General features: G+C 35.3%; 1 long non-coding RNA gene across 1 annotated transcript in view; it reads right to left on the bottom strand.

The window, feature by feature from the left end:
- Nucleotides 1–219: 219 nt before the first annotated feature.
- The window catches only part of LOC113918695, a 310,636-nt gene continuing 292,425 nt past the window's right edge, over nucleotides 220–18,430 (bottom strand). Inside the window, exons 3-4 of the long non-coding RNA XR_004819662.1 lie at nucleotides 18,127–18,187; nucleotides 220–1,255 (exon numbers count right to left, since the gene is read on the bottom strand). This is a non-coding gene — a long non-coding RNA (uncharacterized LOC113918695). The remainder of the gene's footprint in view (nucleotides 1,256–18,126; nucleotides 18,188–18,430) is intronic.

Below are 18,430 nucleotides of genomic sequence, written 5' to 3'. Positions count from 1 at the left end.
CTTTCCCAATGTGGTACCAGTCATGCGAGAGACGTGTGCTGTTTCTACCATGGTCAAAAACGACAAAGATGCTTTTACTCAAATAAAATGAACTGAAATCACCTAATTATACACAAAGAAATTCATTCCAAACCCTTTTTGCTCTTGTTTTAAAAGCAATTTATTTACATAAAGAAAAATACGATCATACTTTCAATGATCAACTCAGATTGGATGAATGTTGCTTTTAAGTTTCACAAAGTCATGAATAATAATAACGACTAGGAATACTATTGACTAAGCACTCACTATGAGCCAAGCCCTATTGTGTTATCTCTGTTACTTCGTTCGCCCTTTTCCGCAACCTTGCGGTGGCATCGCTTTCCTACATGAAGCGTCTGAGGGGCGCAGAGAAGTTAAAGAACCTGGTTAAGGCCATACATCTCACGAATGTCTCCCACTCTGACAAACTGATGCTGGCGCACACTCGGTCTCTGTTTGTTGAGGCCCCTCTCCCTGAGCAGGGAAATGAAAGACTCATTGAAGGTTATTGCTCAGTTCAAGTGCTAATTACCAAATGCTGCCTTGCATTCCTAAACCACAATCTGAAGCAGCCAGCTGTTTATTTTCAGGAATTGAAGGGGCCTTGAGCATGAGGACTCAATGGGTGTATAGCCTGTGGCTGTTCTTGGAATTTTGCTAGAACTTAAACGGAAGAATATTAGGTTTCTCCTACTCATGTGGAATAAGTATAGAATATGGTCCTAAGGCGGACCCAGCCCAGCAGTGAGAAGCAAAATTACGCAATGTAAACTCTAAGATGGGAGAAAGGACATCTTAATTCATACCAAAACTTAGTTTCCTCATCTATAAAATAATGGACTCTCATAACTTCCCTGCTTCCCCTTAGGTTATTGTAGAGTAGAAACAAGGTAAACAAGCATGAAAGTTGGATGCAGATAGCCATGAGCAACACAAAATAGGCATTATTATGAAGTCAGAGTTGAAACAATCAGTTGTTAGACAAACGAAAGGACTACTGGGTTTGATGTCAAGGGTAGATGTCCGGGAACTTGACCAGGAAAAAAATGCTACTGTTTCAGCTTCACTTCTCTCTGGGCCTGCCTCTCGGAAAGTATGCATCATTACAACTCCAGTGCAAGTTAAGTGACTGTATTGTAGAACCAGAGAGCTCTTGACTCTTATAGGGATCATCTTTATATAGACCACTCCAGGACGATCAAAAACTTTCAAGAGAGATTTTCAGTAAGTGAATCTGTAGAAAAAGATGAAGTTTGAATGAGAGTAAATAGAGTAGAGCACAAAAGCACTAACCTAGGATTCAGAACTTTGGCCAGAAGTAGACTTTCAGTTATTCCAGAAATATCCACACTGTAGGTCTACCCTGAACCAGTCACTGTGGATAAGAACTAAACTGATCAGACAGACATCATTTTCAACTTGTAAATTCACACGCTACTAGGGAGGCACATATTATACAATTAATTGTAAAAGATATGTTATTAAGGAGTTTGACTTCAGTTTTCTTAGTTTTTAAATGAGGATGTTGGAGTAAATGATTGTTTAAAGCCCCCTTCACTCTTACTACCTATGACTAATTGTTTTAGAAATTGACACACTAAACAGAAATGATACAGTGCCAACGAAGACATAAGAGAGTAGAAATGCCAGAGCGTGCAACTTAAACATTATTAGTTACGTATTAATGTGAATAAAGGGGATAAGCAGATCTTAAAAAAATAAATGCAACTTTGCCACAAAATAAGCAACTTAAATGCTTTTAGACAGAAGGAACAAAACAAGCAAAGACTTCTGAGCTCTACGTTGTATTGATACCCTAGCTTTAGATAAAGCTAGTGGGGCTTAAAGAGACGGCCCCCACAACTACAAAATGAAATGGCCACATTTTTCTCCGCTCATGTACCTCACTGCTTTCCATTCCACAACACTGTTCGTGAGTGACTTTTGGGCATGGAGCCCCGGTGTGGGTGAATATAGGGTAGTGGTGTATGGGTATGACCTGGAAAGAGATGGGACCAGGACGTGGCGGGGTAGCCGGACATGGTTTATGCTGGTTCACTGAAAACAAATTGTTAAGTTCCTTAATGTCCTGTAGAGGAATTTAAACTTTATTTAGTGTATACAAGGTAATAAATGTTTTACAAAATATGCACTAGTTTTTGAGTAGGGACTTAGAGAGAAGGGAAAGAGCTTTGGGATGTGAAAGAAAGCCAGAGGTTTCAATGAGGGTCAATGTGAAATATTCTGAAACTGACTAAAAATCGAACTCTGATTAAAAGAATCCAATTACCTTAAATATCCCATAGTTTACTTTAAAATATCCACAGAAACCATATAATACCTCTGTTAGTTTCAAATGTGTCATTAAACAGCCAGAAAATAATAACAATATTGGGCACTACTATTTACTCATTTATTTATTAATTTGAAGAAACTGAGTTACCACTATGTGCGAAATGCTGAATCAGACTCTAAAATAGAAAAATTACAGAATCATATAAGAATATAATATAAGATTATATATATATATATATATATATGAATCATATATGAACATTATTGTATGGCTAAGAACTATGTCTAGGAATAGAAAGATTAAACAAATTTGTCAGAGTCAAAAAACAGGTTAGGCAGAGAGCTGGGAATGAATGCAATTCTTAGCAACCAAAGCCTGGTCTCTTAATACATTATATTAATAGATTCTAATAAATTGTCTCTCAGTTTGGTGAAAACGGGGAGAGGAAACAAACATTTTCTGAAAGCCCACAAAAAGCAGTTTAGCGAGATACTTTTTCTCATTTACTTTTCACAAAACCACCATTCTGTGCCCATATGATCCCATAAGACAGAGGGAAAATCTTAAGTCTCTGAAAAGACTGATTTAATGAAGGTATCAGGGTTCCAGCCTTGACTCGTAAGTGACTATGTGACTTTGAAAACAATCTCCTGATCTTTACGTGCTCATGTCCTTCTGTATAAAATAAAGGAAATGGGGCCAAGTTGACAGGACAAATTGCCTCATTAAATGAAAAGATTCATTGTGTGTGAACACGTGGACAAGCATATGTGTGCCTGGTGTGACTTGATGGGTGACGCTGAAAGTCTCCAGGTCTGTGATCCTCTGCCCAAAGCTGCAAGGATCGGAAGGAACTTGGCGCTGATGAGTGTGGGGAGAAGACCCAGCTGGGAAGCTTGGCTCCCAAGGGGGGCCTGAGCAAAACTAGAAAGTGTCAGAGCCACTGAGCTGGGGGCGGTCGGGATGGTGGGGCAAAAACAGGTCCGGCAGTGAGAAACGGGGATGTGACATGTGTGAACACAGTGAGGAAGTCGGTGTCACTGATTGCTAGGCACCATGTAAAATTTTCACCGAGTCTGAGACAAACACAGACCCAGTGTAGGTTTTGTGTATGAGATTTATCTTGTGATAGCAACTGTGCTAGAAAAGCTAACAAAGACTCTAAAGGAATTGACACAACAGATCATGTGCAAAGCAAGGGATGATTTACATTAACTCCGAAGTGAAATCGCTTGAACCAGGGTAGTCATCTTTTGGGACACTTTCCCTCTAGAGCTCTCAAAAAAAAAAAAAAAAAAGCCCTCAAAATTTTGTCGTTATTAATGCAAAGACCACTTAGAACATCAGAAAATGCACCAGGTAATGCGGCTTTGACATTACAGCATGTTTTTTTTAGTCCCCTGAATTTTATGCTGATGTTATCGACTGGCTTTTGCTTATTAACCGCCATTGCTACACTGCTTTGTTTAATCATGTGAGGTAATATAGCCTCGCACTTACCTTACTTGACCCTAACGTTTAGAGGAAAACAATTTATTTCCAACTTCCTATTATTTTAATGTAAGTTACTATATTAATGTTGCATGCTTTTCCCTGGTATTTCATATCATAAATCTTACCCTGGTTTCTTTATTAGCTTGTACTACTCCCTTATTTAACATGAGTGCGGTATACGTGAAGAAATGGGATAAGACACTTTCTCATGGGAAATGCTACCTCAGTAGAATTGCCAAATAAAAATAGAACATTTTCTAACGTTCTATAAACGATGAAAACAACATGAACTATCAAACTTAGTGATACTAAAAAATTATTCTTTGTGTACTTAAAATTCAAATTTAATTGAACATCCCATATTTTTATTTGCTAAATCTGGCAGTTCTTTGTCTCTAAAATCCATGCTTTATAATGAAACTACCTAAGCAAAGAAGATTTACCTTCCCTACACCCAACAACCATCCACCAAATCTGAGATCTACTCTGAAGGCCACAGCACTTTCAAAGCCATCAGTAAAATAATCAGCATTTGAAAACGGGCAAGTTCACTATCTCAGTTCCTGAAATCTCTGACACCACCATAAAAGGAATGATAGGATAACAGGTGCTTAGGGCCAAGCAGGTAAAGATGCTGTTTCCTGGAGGGTATTTCGGGCCTCATCTGGGGCCCAGGAATGTGATGTGGCCTCTCTATATTTGCAGGACAGGATCAGAGCCCTGGTTAATGGGTATGAGGCCCTAGATGCATTATACCATTGAACTCTAGATGCCTATGTTGCTTCCTCTCTGGAAGTTATCCTGCTTCGAGAAATTATCCAATACCCTGACAAAGAACCGTACCCAGCCTGCAAGAAAAGAGGGAAAGCGAATCAAGTTCAAAACCTCACAAACTTTTGAACCCAGTTCTGATACCTCCTATCTAGAAGATGGTCTTTGAGAACCATCTTCCCAGGTTGCCGGCATAAAGCAACCTTTCTTTTCCCACCAAAAAATTAAAAAAATAAAAAATAAACTCCTCCCATTGCTTATAATGAAAATAAGTTACAATAAAATTATTGAATATGCTTTCTCTAGACTAGCGTGCCAGACTGAATTTAGTTTCTACAGATTAAAAAATAAAAATAACTTAATCATGCAACAGAGATCCACCCAATATTCTGTGAGAAACAAATTTAATGTCATCAATCTTATCCCACAGGCATGGTGTGTATGCACTCTCTCCGACTGAAATGGGCCTTATAAGAAAGGAATGTGTTGGGAAGAAATTACAGGACTGACCTTGGTTCTGATGGCATCACCTGACCAAGATGATGAACAAGATAGGCCAACAATGAGTATTTTAATTACACCATAGCTAACACCGTCCAGTTTCATAGGAGCTAAAGTCTACATTTCTCTAGCTGCTCTCATCGATTTAATTAATTCAATAATTCATTCATTTATCTAGTAAATATAATGTTCTTACTTTTGGCATTTGGCTAGATATTAAAAAAGTGATTTATGTGTAGTAATGGAAACAGACATTATGCAGAGAATTAAGCAATGAAAATATAAGCAGGATCTACCTACACAAAAGAGAAGGGAAGAGAGAGGAGGGGGAGAAAGAGACAGAGAGTCACAGCAACAGAGACACAGAGAGAGAGACAGAGGTATTAAAGAGAAATGTAACAAGAAGGGCTTGTTACCCCTATTTTACAGATGGGGAAAACCAATAAGGCTCTTAAGCATTATCATTTCATTTGTATATACACAGTAGTGACAAATTGCTTATGTTTACAAAATATGAATGATATAAGGAGGAAAAGAATTAACTTCAGACATATGCAGAAGGACTATAATGTCAGAAGGAAAAGATGAGACTTCTTGTCTACCATGACCTGACAGGAGAATATTTGAAATGTGACATATTCAAAATAAATGCAGGCAGCAAAGCCATGATGATCAGGAATCCAGTGAGAGGTCTCAGAGAAAATAACCACCTCCCAGTGTTTCCTGGGGCTGGCTCTGCCCATGTAAATTCCACAGCTCTGGACATACGGGACGTTTAATAAGCAAACAGTACACTGTACCATTTCCTATGGCAATGGTGGTCATAATAATTATATTCTTTCAACTCCTATTATCTGCTAGGTACCATGCTTGCTAAATGCCATATACATGTAATATGTTCATCTTCACAAAAATCTTGCAGTACTGGTATCATAATTTTTACCTTACCGATGGAGATCACAGAGCCCTGGTGAAAAGGTCAGCTTTTGTAGTAGTGGTTGACTCAAGATTTGTTATAAATTCAGGTGTGTCTTACTCCAGGGCTAGAGTTCAATTCCCTTATTACTGGGGAGGGGGGAATAGTCCATGACTGTGTTGCAAGTTTAATGTGCAATGAAAGACCAAACTATTTCAGAGCAGGGGTGACCTTTCTGAGGCCTCTGAACTCTTACCACATAATGGCTGCCTACGGGAATGGGTGCCTATGCGGATGGAAAAATCTGAGTAACACCGAGAACTTTTTCAAACTACACCCACCTCCTGCCCCACATTCCCTTGCCCCTGCAGGTCCCTGAGCAGTTAGTTTGAGAACCACTGTTCTAAGAGGTATTAAAACTCAGAGCAATGTAGGGGATAATAAGCCAGCGTCAAGCTAATATTTTTAGAGGAGGGGGAGAGAAAAACAAGGTCTTCTCTGAGTCCCTAGATGACATAAGGAATGATGTTAGATTCTTTCCAAATATTAATCAGCTTAACCTCAAGGAGTCTGTATGGTTTATTGTGCTCCCATTTTTGAAACACATATTTTAAAAACAAAAGTAATCTTTTATATAATAGATGCTGCTCAGTGTTTCTCTTAATCAATTAAATAAACATTTTACCACACGGAGCTGATAAATTCCCATTAGAGGTAAATATATTTGTTGTTTTTATGGCAACCTTATGCTGTCAGTGTTTTAAAAAAATCAAACAGAAAAGACCCCATTGAACTTTTGTCGTGTGGATCTCTAAACTGAAAGAAACAGTGGTCCAGGAAATCTCTGGAAGAAACAAAAAGGGCTGGCTAGTTCAACAAGTGAGGCTGTAGTTTCATTCTAGACAGAGTGGAGCAAATCTTACCTTCAAACCTTTACTCTGGGTACCGACAGCTTTCAAACTGCTGAGCCTCTGTCATGGGAGGCATTATAACAAAGGAGTTGAAATCAACTCCTTTGGTGTAAGATACATCTCAGTGCTAGGATTTACTATTTATGTGGTTGTAGAAAATAACAGAAACCCCTGATGGGTTCTCTCACTTTTAGAAGAGAACTAATAATACTACAGTAGAGTCCATCCTACCTGATGTGTTTGGACCAGTGGTTGATGCATTAAACAAAAATACTGGTCAGAAAGGGAAACACATTAAAACATAAATACCTTAATTTTTCTTAAAACATATAAAATTTCAATTTTCTAATTTTCCCCATGTTTTCATGTCCTTTTATTGAGTATGGGACTGGTGACAGTCTTTTTGTGTTTCATAAATTGTACCATAATGCACCACTTTAATGGACTTGGTCATTCATAAGCAAGAACATTTGCAAATGCACTGATATAATAAACTGAGAGATGGTTTAATCTATATTTTTATGATTTTTCCAATAATTTATAGCTGAACGTTCACATTTAATATGATAGTGATTTTGGCTATCCAATTTTAGAGAATCCCTCCGAGAAATTATACTATTCTCTCTCTTTTCTCAATTATGTTCCACAGGTTTAGCCAATTAATTAAATTATACATATAATCTTAAAATGCACATAAATTATATATTGTGCAATGTTTAATTAAAATATTACATATTTAACTACACATATGAACTATATGATGTGAAATATATATGTGGACGGTTGGATAGAAAGACGGATTTATAATGTTTGTAAGAATAGGCTTCAATTCTATCAGTTTACTACTTAGTTAACTTCTGGCATCAAAAAGCATTAAGCAGTAACCCAGTGAAGTTATTCTTAACTTTTTCAGGAAATCATGGACTGCTATGATAAGCTGAGAAGAGCTGGGACCTTTTCCTCAGAAAAATAAGCACAGCCACATATCTTTAAAGTATTATATGTTTTTTTCAAAGGGTCTAGAGACTCAACAAGTTCATCCTATGCCTCCTGTGGATCCATGATTCTAAATTAAGAACACATTTTTGTTTTTCTTTTGCCACTGTGACAAGTAATGTTGTTTACTTTCTAAATAGGTTTGTGTTGATGGAATGTTTCAGAAGGAGCTACAAACCTCTTTCTAATGTTTTGGCTTTCCTTCTTCTGCATAAATTTTTAAAATCCCATCAAATGAAATCTATACTCAAATAGGAGCAAAAAACCCCAAAACAAATAAAAAGCAATAAAACAAAACAAAAATGAATCCCAAATCAATTTGAGTTTCCCAAGCCTTTCTTCCCTTAAATCTTAATTCGGCTACAGAGGAAGTACGCTTAAACATTTACCACCTCATAGATTATCTGACACTTTGCACAGATGCTCCAGCAGGTTAAATGCAAGTGTGCTACTTTTCAGAACTGCACCGTCTGATAGACTAGCTACTAGCCACATGTAGCTATTTAAATTTTAATTAACTAAAATTAACTAACCTTAAAATTCTTCAGTGACAATAGCCACATTTCATATGCCACCTTTTTGGACTTTGTAGAGAACATTTCCATCACCTCAGAAAGTTCTAGAACACTCAAATATTTCTGCTTCCATCAAGTGATTTGTATGCTTGCAGTAAGTCCGTTATGTTTGTTCCCAAATCACTTTATGCCAGTTAGGCTAATAGGAAATTGTATAATTTAGTTAAATATTATATAAAGCAATTTAAATATAAGTGTCAAAAGAATGAGAGGTGTTCTAAACCTTAACATTTTGGGAAGACTTTATAAAATTCAGTCACCTTTAAAAATGCTGGAGAGTTGGATATAAGTAAGACAACTTTAAAAGATTAGAAACAATCATAAAGAAAGTAGTATTCTGCTCTCAGATTTTCTTGCAATGGATTTGCACTTAAAGACATTCGTGAAACAACTTAAATTAGAAATCATAGATGATGCATTTTGGGATTTACAAAAAAAAAAAAGAAAAAAAAAGAATGATAAAATCTAATCAGTAATCCAAACTCAAAAATAGTTCTTGGCTTACATAAAAATACTGGCAAATCTATAATCGAGTTTTTAAATTTAAACAAGTGTATTGTATGCATGTGTTAATTTTTAAGATCCATTTCTTTAAAAAATCTTTGTGGTACCACCTGCTGATCCCAACTGTATTAAATAGGAAGGTTTCTACTACATACAGCAACGTTGCAAACATGAGTCTTCTTCATTCCTCTAAACTCAGTGTTTTCATAATTGGTTGTGTCATTTTCTATTTGCCATATTTAAGTTCATTGGATTAAATTCTATTGAAAAATTTATGGACAGGAACCTGATCTAATTCCAGATGTATGCATAACTGCTCTTTTAATTATCACACAATAGAATATAATGAACAATACCAGTTACTTTATTCTTGAGCCCTACCCAGTTGCCCAAGTGTGAGAATATAGAGATAAGAACCCTTGAACTTTAATTGTGTTCACTCTATTTAACCGTTTGATTTTCTCTGACTTCAAAATGCTATCTATCCATCTATTTACAGCATCAATTACTTGAGAAATAAGAAGTGTAAGGATTTGATTGTTTTGCACATTGAGATTCAGATACAAATGGAAACCTAAAACTACATAGTAATACGGGACCACTACAGTCACTATTACTACATTTCTTCTTTTTTTTTTTAATATTTTATTGAGAGAGAAAGAGAAAATGCACAGGTGGGGGAAGGGGCAGACCCCAATGCAGGGGCTGGATCCCATGACCTTAAGATCATGACCTGAGCCAAAATCGAGAGTCGGACACCTAACCAACTAAGCCACCCAGGCGCCCTACTACTACATTTCTTTCATTAAAATAACATCAAACTAATATTGCAATTGGCAGTGGTTGCTTGATCAGTAAATATTTTTCATTAGTCAACTAAATTCAAGGAAATATTTAGACTGCCATGGATCATATGTGTCTATCTGATATAACAGCATCAGCATAGAAGTGTGTAAGAATCTATCTTTTTTATACACCTTAGAATTACTTAAAAGTATTGTAGATACTCCCAATTATCTAGGTCAACAGTAAGAAAAGATGCTGTTAGTTTCATTAAAAGAGCAGATTTATTACAATTTTGCCTTGCTATGTGATGCCTTCATATCAAAGATGGATAACTGGCTGCCCTTGGGAGCCAAATTTAGATTGACTGTGAAGTCATTTTGAAATATTTTGAAAGTGAGTATGTCTTCTTTGGTCTACCACAGTCCCTACTACTTCCTCTTGTCTTTAGTATAGCTCACTATACTTCCTAGATCCTGATGCTATTTAAGTTCATGATCCCTGGGAACAGTATTTTACATAATGTTATCTTGCATTATCTTACAAGGGACATAGGCAGTTGACCTCTGAAGTCGGACTTAGTTATGGCTACTATTTCATATTAACTTTTATTCTCCCAAGCAACATAATGCTAATAGGTTAATCAATTCACAGTTCTTCCGTTTTTACTTGAGAGACACCACTAACTGCTAGGCTATAGTCCTCTCCCCTGGAGAAGGGTTCTGGAAGGAGAGGAAATGCCATAGTGGAACTAGAAGGTAGATAAATTTTTCTCTATGCCCAGAAAAATAAGAGTGCACTTCTACTTGAAAAGAAAAAAATAAAATGAATACAGAGTTCATTTTAAATGATATTAATTATATATCTATCATATTTGAGTCTGCAGATAAATTACTGTGTTATTTGTAGTCTTTCAAAAAAAACTTTATCTTATTTCAGTCAATCAATTAAAATTTGTTATGATGCTACCTAAAAATCTGTTGATAGCAAGCATAAAATATATCTTCTTGCATAGATCGTTGACCTGGATAGAAATCTAGGCTGTATCCATTACTGGTAGATTGGCTCTGACAAAATCACTAAACATTCTGGCCTCAGTTTGGTCATCTGAAAAATGGGCTATTGATCCCTAAGGTTCTTACCATGTATAAATCTAGATTTTATTTTTAACTTCAAACAAGTACTATTTAAGTTCCTAGTAAGTAAAAGTACACATGAATTACATAACTTACAAAGTAACTTCATTATGTACTATCTAAACATATGAAAAGTAAAGGGAAACATAAGGTTGAGTATGATTGGGGTCAAGTAAGTGTTCCCCCAGTTCATAGTGAAGAGAAACAGAATTGGGATTTAAGAGGTATCAGATACAGGAGAGAAATGTAGGTGTTTATTTAACTCACAGATGCCACATAGAGTAGAGTGAGTTAAAAATGAAGGCACACACAACACAGTGCCAACTAAAAATCAAGAACTACTATCAAACAGACTTGCCCAAGGTTAAAAGTGATACTCGTAATTTCTCTTAAATTCTAAACTTTAAAAGCTTGAAGAAGTCCACCTAAATATAGAATTTCCCCACTGTGTCACAAACTGTTTTTGTTTCACTTAAAAAATAAGTATTCATTCACCAAAGATTTCATCCTATATGCAGGGTCCTAGGGTAGGGAGTTGTGAGTTTTGAAAAGACAGATATTTCTGTACACAAGGGGCTTAGGCTTATAAATAATACAGAGTAGCTAGTTTCATAAATCACGTTTAGATGCTATATCACAGGCTCAAATAGACCTCATAGACAGTGTTAAAAAAACAACAACCACAACAACCTCCTTAGCCCATAATAATACATTCTGAAGAGTCTAGAAATATCTCAGATAACACAGGATTTTACTGCTGAAGCATAGTTTATTCTAAGGTGTGCATAGGTTCTCACCATTGCTCATAAATGATCAGAAGTTAAACTCAAGTTTAAAAAAAGGTACATACACTGCTGAAGGTACAAAGGTAAGTCACAGTCCCCTGGGGCACTTGGACTTACTACTAATGAAAGTCAGAGAAAATTCTGTGGGAATAAAAGTTGCAATGACTATGAGGATTCAAAATTGAGAAGGTCCTTAAAGAAAGAGTAAAGGCTTTGGGGATGAAGAAGTGATATACACGAATCCCAAAGAACATGATATTAATAGGTAGAAGGTTTGTTTGGAAGGAGTAGTGGATAGTGGCAATTAGTAAGCAAGTAAGAGATAAATGCTCTTTTGGTGTGTCTAAACCTTCACCTAATGGTCTTTCATAAGCATTCCCTATAGGTCTTTAGGGAGCCTCCATGAGTACAGTCAAGATCACTAACCTCAAGAATTATCCCTATATTTTGTGGAAGAGAAGCTAGGCATGGGTATGAAATAATGTTCCAGGTGGCAGAATACTGTATCACATCATTTGAGGAATCTTGGAAAATCACCTATGCTCCTGAGTCAGCACTGATAACAGGGAATAAGAGAAACAAAATGATTATTTACAGAAAGTGACTCATTTATTCTAATAACATAGTCCATGTACTGCTGGATTGTTTCCAAGAAGGCTCAGTCCAACTGCCAAATAACTTATCTGATTCCCTCATAGTTTGCTGAACTAATACGAATATGAGAATATTAACATGAACCAGTATTATGAACTACATTAGACTTCTCTAGTATGGTCCAATCAATTGCTTTGCAGTTGGTTTTCCTTTCCCTTTCTTTCTCCCTCCCTGCTTTTGTGCTTCTAACTCCTTCTTGCCTCATTCCACAAAATATTTAAAGGAAATCAGCTGATATGAACACAGATACATATGCAAGTCTCAAAATATCAATATTGGTAAAATAATGTATAATCACTGATAGTTAATTGTTTCCTGAATTTTCATATTTATTTTGTTACCAAATGTGGAAACCTTGCTATATAGTAAAATTTGACCACTTAAATTCTTTTGTTTTTTAAGATTTTATTTATTTATTTGACAGGGAGAGACACAGTGAAAGAAGGAACACAAACAAGGGGAGTGGAGGAGGGAGAAGCAGGCTTCCTGCTGACCAGGGAGCCCGATGTGGGGCTCAATCCCAGGACCCTGGGACCATGACCTGACCTGAAGGGAGACGCTTAATGACTGAGCCACCCAGGTGCCCCTTGACCACTTAAATTCTTAAAGGAATTATTCAATCTGCATAGTTGCTCCCTTGTTGAATGTGAACTCTCTAAATGTACATTATTTCCCCATGGTTTATTTCTAGATATTGACACCAGCAGTGGTCCTGAATCTCGGTTTCTTTAAGATAATCCTATCAATTTGTGTATTTGTCATCTGCCATTTTTTTTAAAGATTTTATTTATTTATTTATTTATTTGAGAGAGAGAATGAATGAGAGAGAGAGCATGAGAGGGGGGAGGGTCAGAGGGAGAAGCAGACTCCCCGCTGAGCAGGGAGCCTGATGTGGGACTCGATCCCGGGACTCCAGGATCATGACCTGAGCCGAAGGCAGTCGCTTAACCAACTGAGCCACCCAGGCGCCCTATCATCTGCCATTTTTTTCATAAAAATATAGTAAGTTAAATAACCCCCACAGCTGGAAGAGCAAATTTATAATTAATTACTAGTGAAAGAACCTCCCATGTAGTATTCTCAGCCTACAGAGGAGTTTTTATTTTCTGCATTGATGCTAATTATATCCTCTGCCTTTCAGAATTATTATGACTTCGCATGACTAACACTTTTCATCATAGCTACATCTTTGTAATTTTTCAGCTATTCTTCTATAATACCAGATCCCTTTTCCTAGGGTAGATAAGAGACCATGATTCTATGCACTTGTCATAGTATTTTCATAAGCTTATCTTTAAACTGCACCTCACAGTTGATTTCTGTGATATACTTAACTCTATTGCACCACATGGAAACAGGCATTTCTTGAGAATAGTATTCTACTTGGTCCATCAATGACACTGACCTGGTCTCCAAATCTGTACACAACAGTATTAGAATACACACACACACACACACACACACACACACATATGAAAGGGACTACAAGGCTCTCATAGACTAAACTCTTTACAAAGATGTAATTGTTTTTTTTTGCACCAACCCCCACCCTGCCCCCTAATTGTTTACCACTCAGTTGTTTGTTTCTTCCACCTTTGTGTAGAACTGCTACCAGTACACACAACATTGTTTCTCTTTGCTAGGAGTACTTTCCTTCTCAACATTTCATTTTCTCTGTTTCTTACTCTTTTGTCTATGTCTCCTGCCTCTTGTTCATTATCTCTTGATTAGTCCTTGAAAAGGGCTTTCTTTCTTAGAGACTACTAGTCTTCAACCTCTGCCTACGAATCAAATAATTTTGATTGAAATCATTGGTATTCAGCTTCCTAATGCTCCTGTGTTCTTCCCGTTGGTGATTCAAAAGTTCCTTCTTCGCCATTGTTGGTGAATTCTAGATTCTGAGATATTCGGGCTGCCAGAGTGTTCTATAAGAAGCTCACCACCACACTGTCTGGATCTTATAGTTCTTAACATATTTATATCTAAAAATCTTTTCTATGTATTCAATGTTTCATACTTAGAGTTTAAAGTTCCAATATCTACTATTTAATTCTGTGACTGAAAGATGATTGATATAAACTAGCTTCTTTATATAAACTACACCATTCGATGCCACTAAATTTGGTGGTAAGTTAATGTTCTCCAAAGAGATCTATTTGTTTTGTACAGACAGAATACTGTAGGTGACTTCCCTTCAAACAAAAATGTGATTCAATCCTCAATTACACTTCATATATTTATTATTAATTTCTTGACATGTTTCTGGTTTAGTTGTTTCTGGTTTATTCAACACGTGGCTGTACAAAAATAAAGGGTAGAAGACAAGGGAAGTATACAAAATACCAAAAGCTGATTTATAAAAGTGATGTTGAAAGAAAAACCATTCATCTAGAAATGAAAGGATTTAAAAACTCAAAAGAAATACACATAATCTAAATTTTGGGTTATAAACTATAATGAACTTATTAATAAAAATGAGTTTGCTGTATTCTTTTTATTCTAGAGAAAAAGCAATCCTAAGTTTTAAACTGTATGTCTAGGATGAATGGGCACACTCAACACAGTAAAAAAACAAGTATATAACTGATGTAGAGCAGTGTGGGAATTAAATTTAGGCAAATTTTAGGCCCAACAAACAATACTCAAATTTGTGACTACTGTTGTAATTCATTCAAATATTCAATAGAAACTCATCACAGCGTGAGATCGTATACTCCATTCACTCAACCAATAAATATTTAGATCTTATGTGTAAAGCACTGTAGGGGATACAATGAAAGATAAGGCATGGACTTCGCCCTCAAGGGGCTTACAGTCTAGTATATACTGGAAAAAAAATAAACAAGCACATAGATAACCATAACATAAGGGAGAAAGTGATGTGTCATAAGAAAGACTCAGATAATGTGCTATTAAGTCATTGACACTAAAAGACTTTTTTTTTTTACTCTAGTGTCTAAGTAGCCAATAAAAACAGAAAAAAGATCAATGATCAGTTTGCAAAATTAAGAGCCAAATTTTGTGAATCTGTGACTGAAAGTTGAAATATCAATGCGGTTTAAGTCACTACTCACCAGTTCTTAAAAATGTTTGCTCATAGAGTAACAACCTATTAGAAATACCAACTTGGCAGTGTTTACAAGTAGATGCAAATGGAATAATCTAGTATTTAGGGATGAAAGGATCATTTTAATGTAAGAAAGGTTCAAATTGATTATCCAAAATACTCATGACACATTACCTTCTTGCACAGAAATTGGCTCAATCAGATAAAAGTGGTGAAGAATTCCTCGATGGCTCAAGTGTGCTCCAAGGAAAGCTAGAAGGTTGTACAGTTAACTCCCAGGGTGTAACTCTAAACCATACAACCTACTACCTCAACCCGGATGCACACAGCTTCCAATGTTGCTTCAAACTCCTTATCATATCTTCAGTCAGCTCCTCCAAATATGGCGGCCATACACCTAAGGGCTTGGCAAGGATGTAGATATAATATTCTAACATTTCACCAATAGACTTAATATGTGTCTACTAGGACTATCCTAACCTCTTAGATTTCTAGCACAGGTCATACAAAATGTCCTCTGACATCTCTCCTGGTATATAGTTCTACTAGCAATTAATAATATTAAAAGCCAATAGCATTCAACTTCATCATTCAAGATAAATCAGCTCAATAGTAGTACATAAATCTAATTATAGCCTTTAATTTTCTTATTGAAGTTGATGAGGTGTATTAACCACTATAATGTGAACTTAAGTTTCTGAACAGGATCCATTCAGCCCTTGTTTCAAACCTTGCTATAAAAAAAATCAAGTTTCTTAAGTAATTTACTGTATTTGGATTCCAACTTGAATGGCTATGCTATAAACCCTTGCTAGTGGTAGACAATTGAAGCTTGTCTCTAAAGACCGATGAGGGTAACAGAGGGAAATATAAATACTTCAAAAGTAATCAACTAAAGTTTAACAGGAGTTTGACTGAAATATTATTTAACAGCATTTGTCTATAGCATTTTGTTAGATTACCACACTGACACAGACCCATAGAAGCGAGCTTGTGCAGTCCATTTCACCACAAGATCGGATCTACGGGTTTATGCCAATGGGCAACATCTCACTTGGGCTCCCTATTAATGCAGAATTTATTATAAATATTTGATGAAATTAGATAAAAATATTAATATTGATCCTTTACTATAAATATTTTTAATGCTAAAATGCTCTTAGTATACATATTCCCAGTTAAAGGCCTTCATAAATATTCTATACTAAAATACAGGTTTACATACATGAGAATTTAAAGAATAGTATATTGAAATATTTTTCACAGATTACTTTTGTTTTAATAGTGAATATTTTGGATTTGGACTATTCTAATTAATAACGAGTTTTAAAAGAAAAAAAAGAATCCATACATGCATGTATGAATTATGTAATTGTGAAGCATGAATGTAGTATTACCAGCCTATAATTAAGACCAAATTAACTATTAAGCTAATTGTGTAAGAGTCAGACTGTGCTTGTTTTAACTCTTATAAAACCTCCGTTAGGGGTTTCAAGGAATGGGTAACATTATAACTTTCTCATAAAACAAGTAAGATCCTGTTGACTAGGCAGAGAACACAGGAAGTCACTAAAAAGTCTTAAATGTATGCATATATGTCTATAGTTGGAATAATACTGAAATTAACAATATCTGGATAAATTATTATCAGAAAACTAGCATTAATATTAACAGCATTATTACTATTAGCAGTGTTACTACTACTATAATTTATACTCCAGATCTACTGCATAAAAGAGGATATAGCTTGCCTCTTAAACACAATATATTTAAATTTATTTTTTTAAAACAGATATTCTTAAAACATAATATATAGCTAGTTACAACTCTTACCTGGTCAACAGGTTGGGCAAAAATCAATTGTTATTAAAAAAAATTTAAGCCACCAGACAATAAGCAAACACACAAAGAATAAACATAAAGCCAGCCACATACACATTTTTTAAGATTTTAAGCTCAACAGCAACAAAAGTGTAAGTTGTACAATCATTAATCATTTCACTCATATCCACAATATTTAGCATTTCTAAATTATATCTTCATTGTGAAAAATAGTAATACTACATAAAAATTACTTAGTGTTTTTGCATGTTTTGAAATAAAATAAAATGTATTTTATAGACTTTATGTAGATAATTTGGTCTACATAATTTTTTACCATTATTTATTTTCTAATTATTCCCATTCTTGTTAAAAACTATAGTAAAAAATCAACAGTCATAATTGCATTCAATTATAGTAAAAATATCTTAACATGTATTCATAAACTTAGATGTGAAATAAAAAGAAACATTCATTTTGGGTTTTATCATAACTGTAAGAATGTATATTTTGGTTTCATTCTCTTATTAGGTCATTTTTTTTTAAAAAGCACAACTTTATTCCCTCCCTCCAGATTTCACTTCCTTCGACCTGGTATGACAAATGAAAAAATATATATTTTCTTTTTCTAAATTACTTTCTATTCAACCGTTACATGAATGGATAGATACCTAATTCCAAGAGACTCAAACTGCACATAGATCATAAACTCAGACAAAAATTTGTCACAATGGTAGGTAATAGTATAAATTCTCAAGCCATCAATGAAAATTCCAACAGCTAGATCCATAAAGACTATGAAATGAATTCTTAAAACTAAATATAGTCAACATTGTTTTGTGTTTTTTCTTTAAAAATATTAAATATTAATTGTTCTTTTGCTTTTTGTTTTTACCTGAGATGATTTTCTCCTATGATCACTTTCTTCACTTCTCATATCCATTTTAAGTTTTTCCCTAAAACAACCACAAAAGGAGAAATATCAGACAACTGCTTGTCTAGGAGGATCATCTGGCTGGATGGTGGGAATGAAGGTAGATGATCGAGAAGAAAACAATATCAAAATGGGCAAAACCTTTTAAAGTATTTTTTTTTAAAGGCTTGGAAGACTCCTAGAGCCCCACCCAAGGCTACTCATATGACATATAATGTGGTTTCATAGTTTGCATTTACGCGTTCATTTTGGTTGGTGTTGTTTT

This window comes from Zalophus californianus, chromosome 1 (genome assembly GCF_009762305.2).
Source record: "Zalophus californianus isolate mZalCal1 chromosome 1, mZalCal1.pri.v2, whole genome shotgun sequence".
NCBI lineage: Eukaryota > Metazoa > Chordata > Mammalia > Carnivora > Otariidae > Zalophus > Zalophus californianus.
This window is presented reverse-complemented; position numbering and strand designations above follow the sequence as displayed.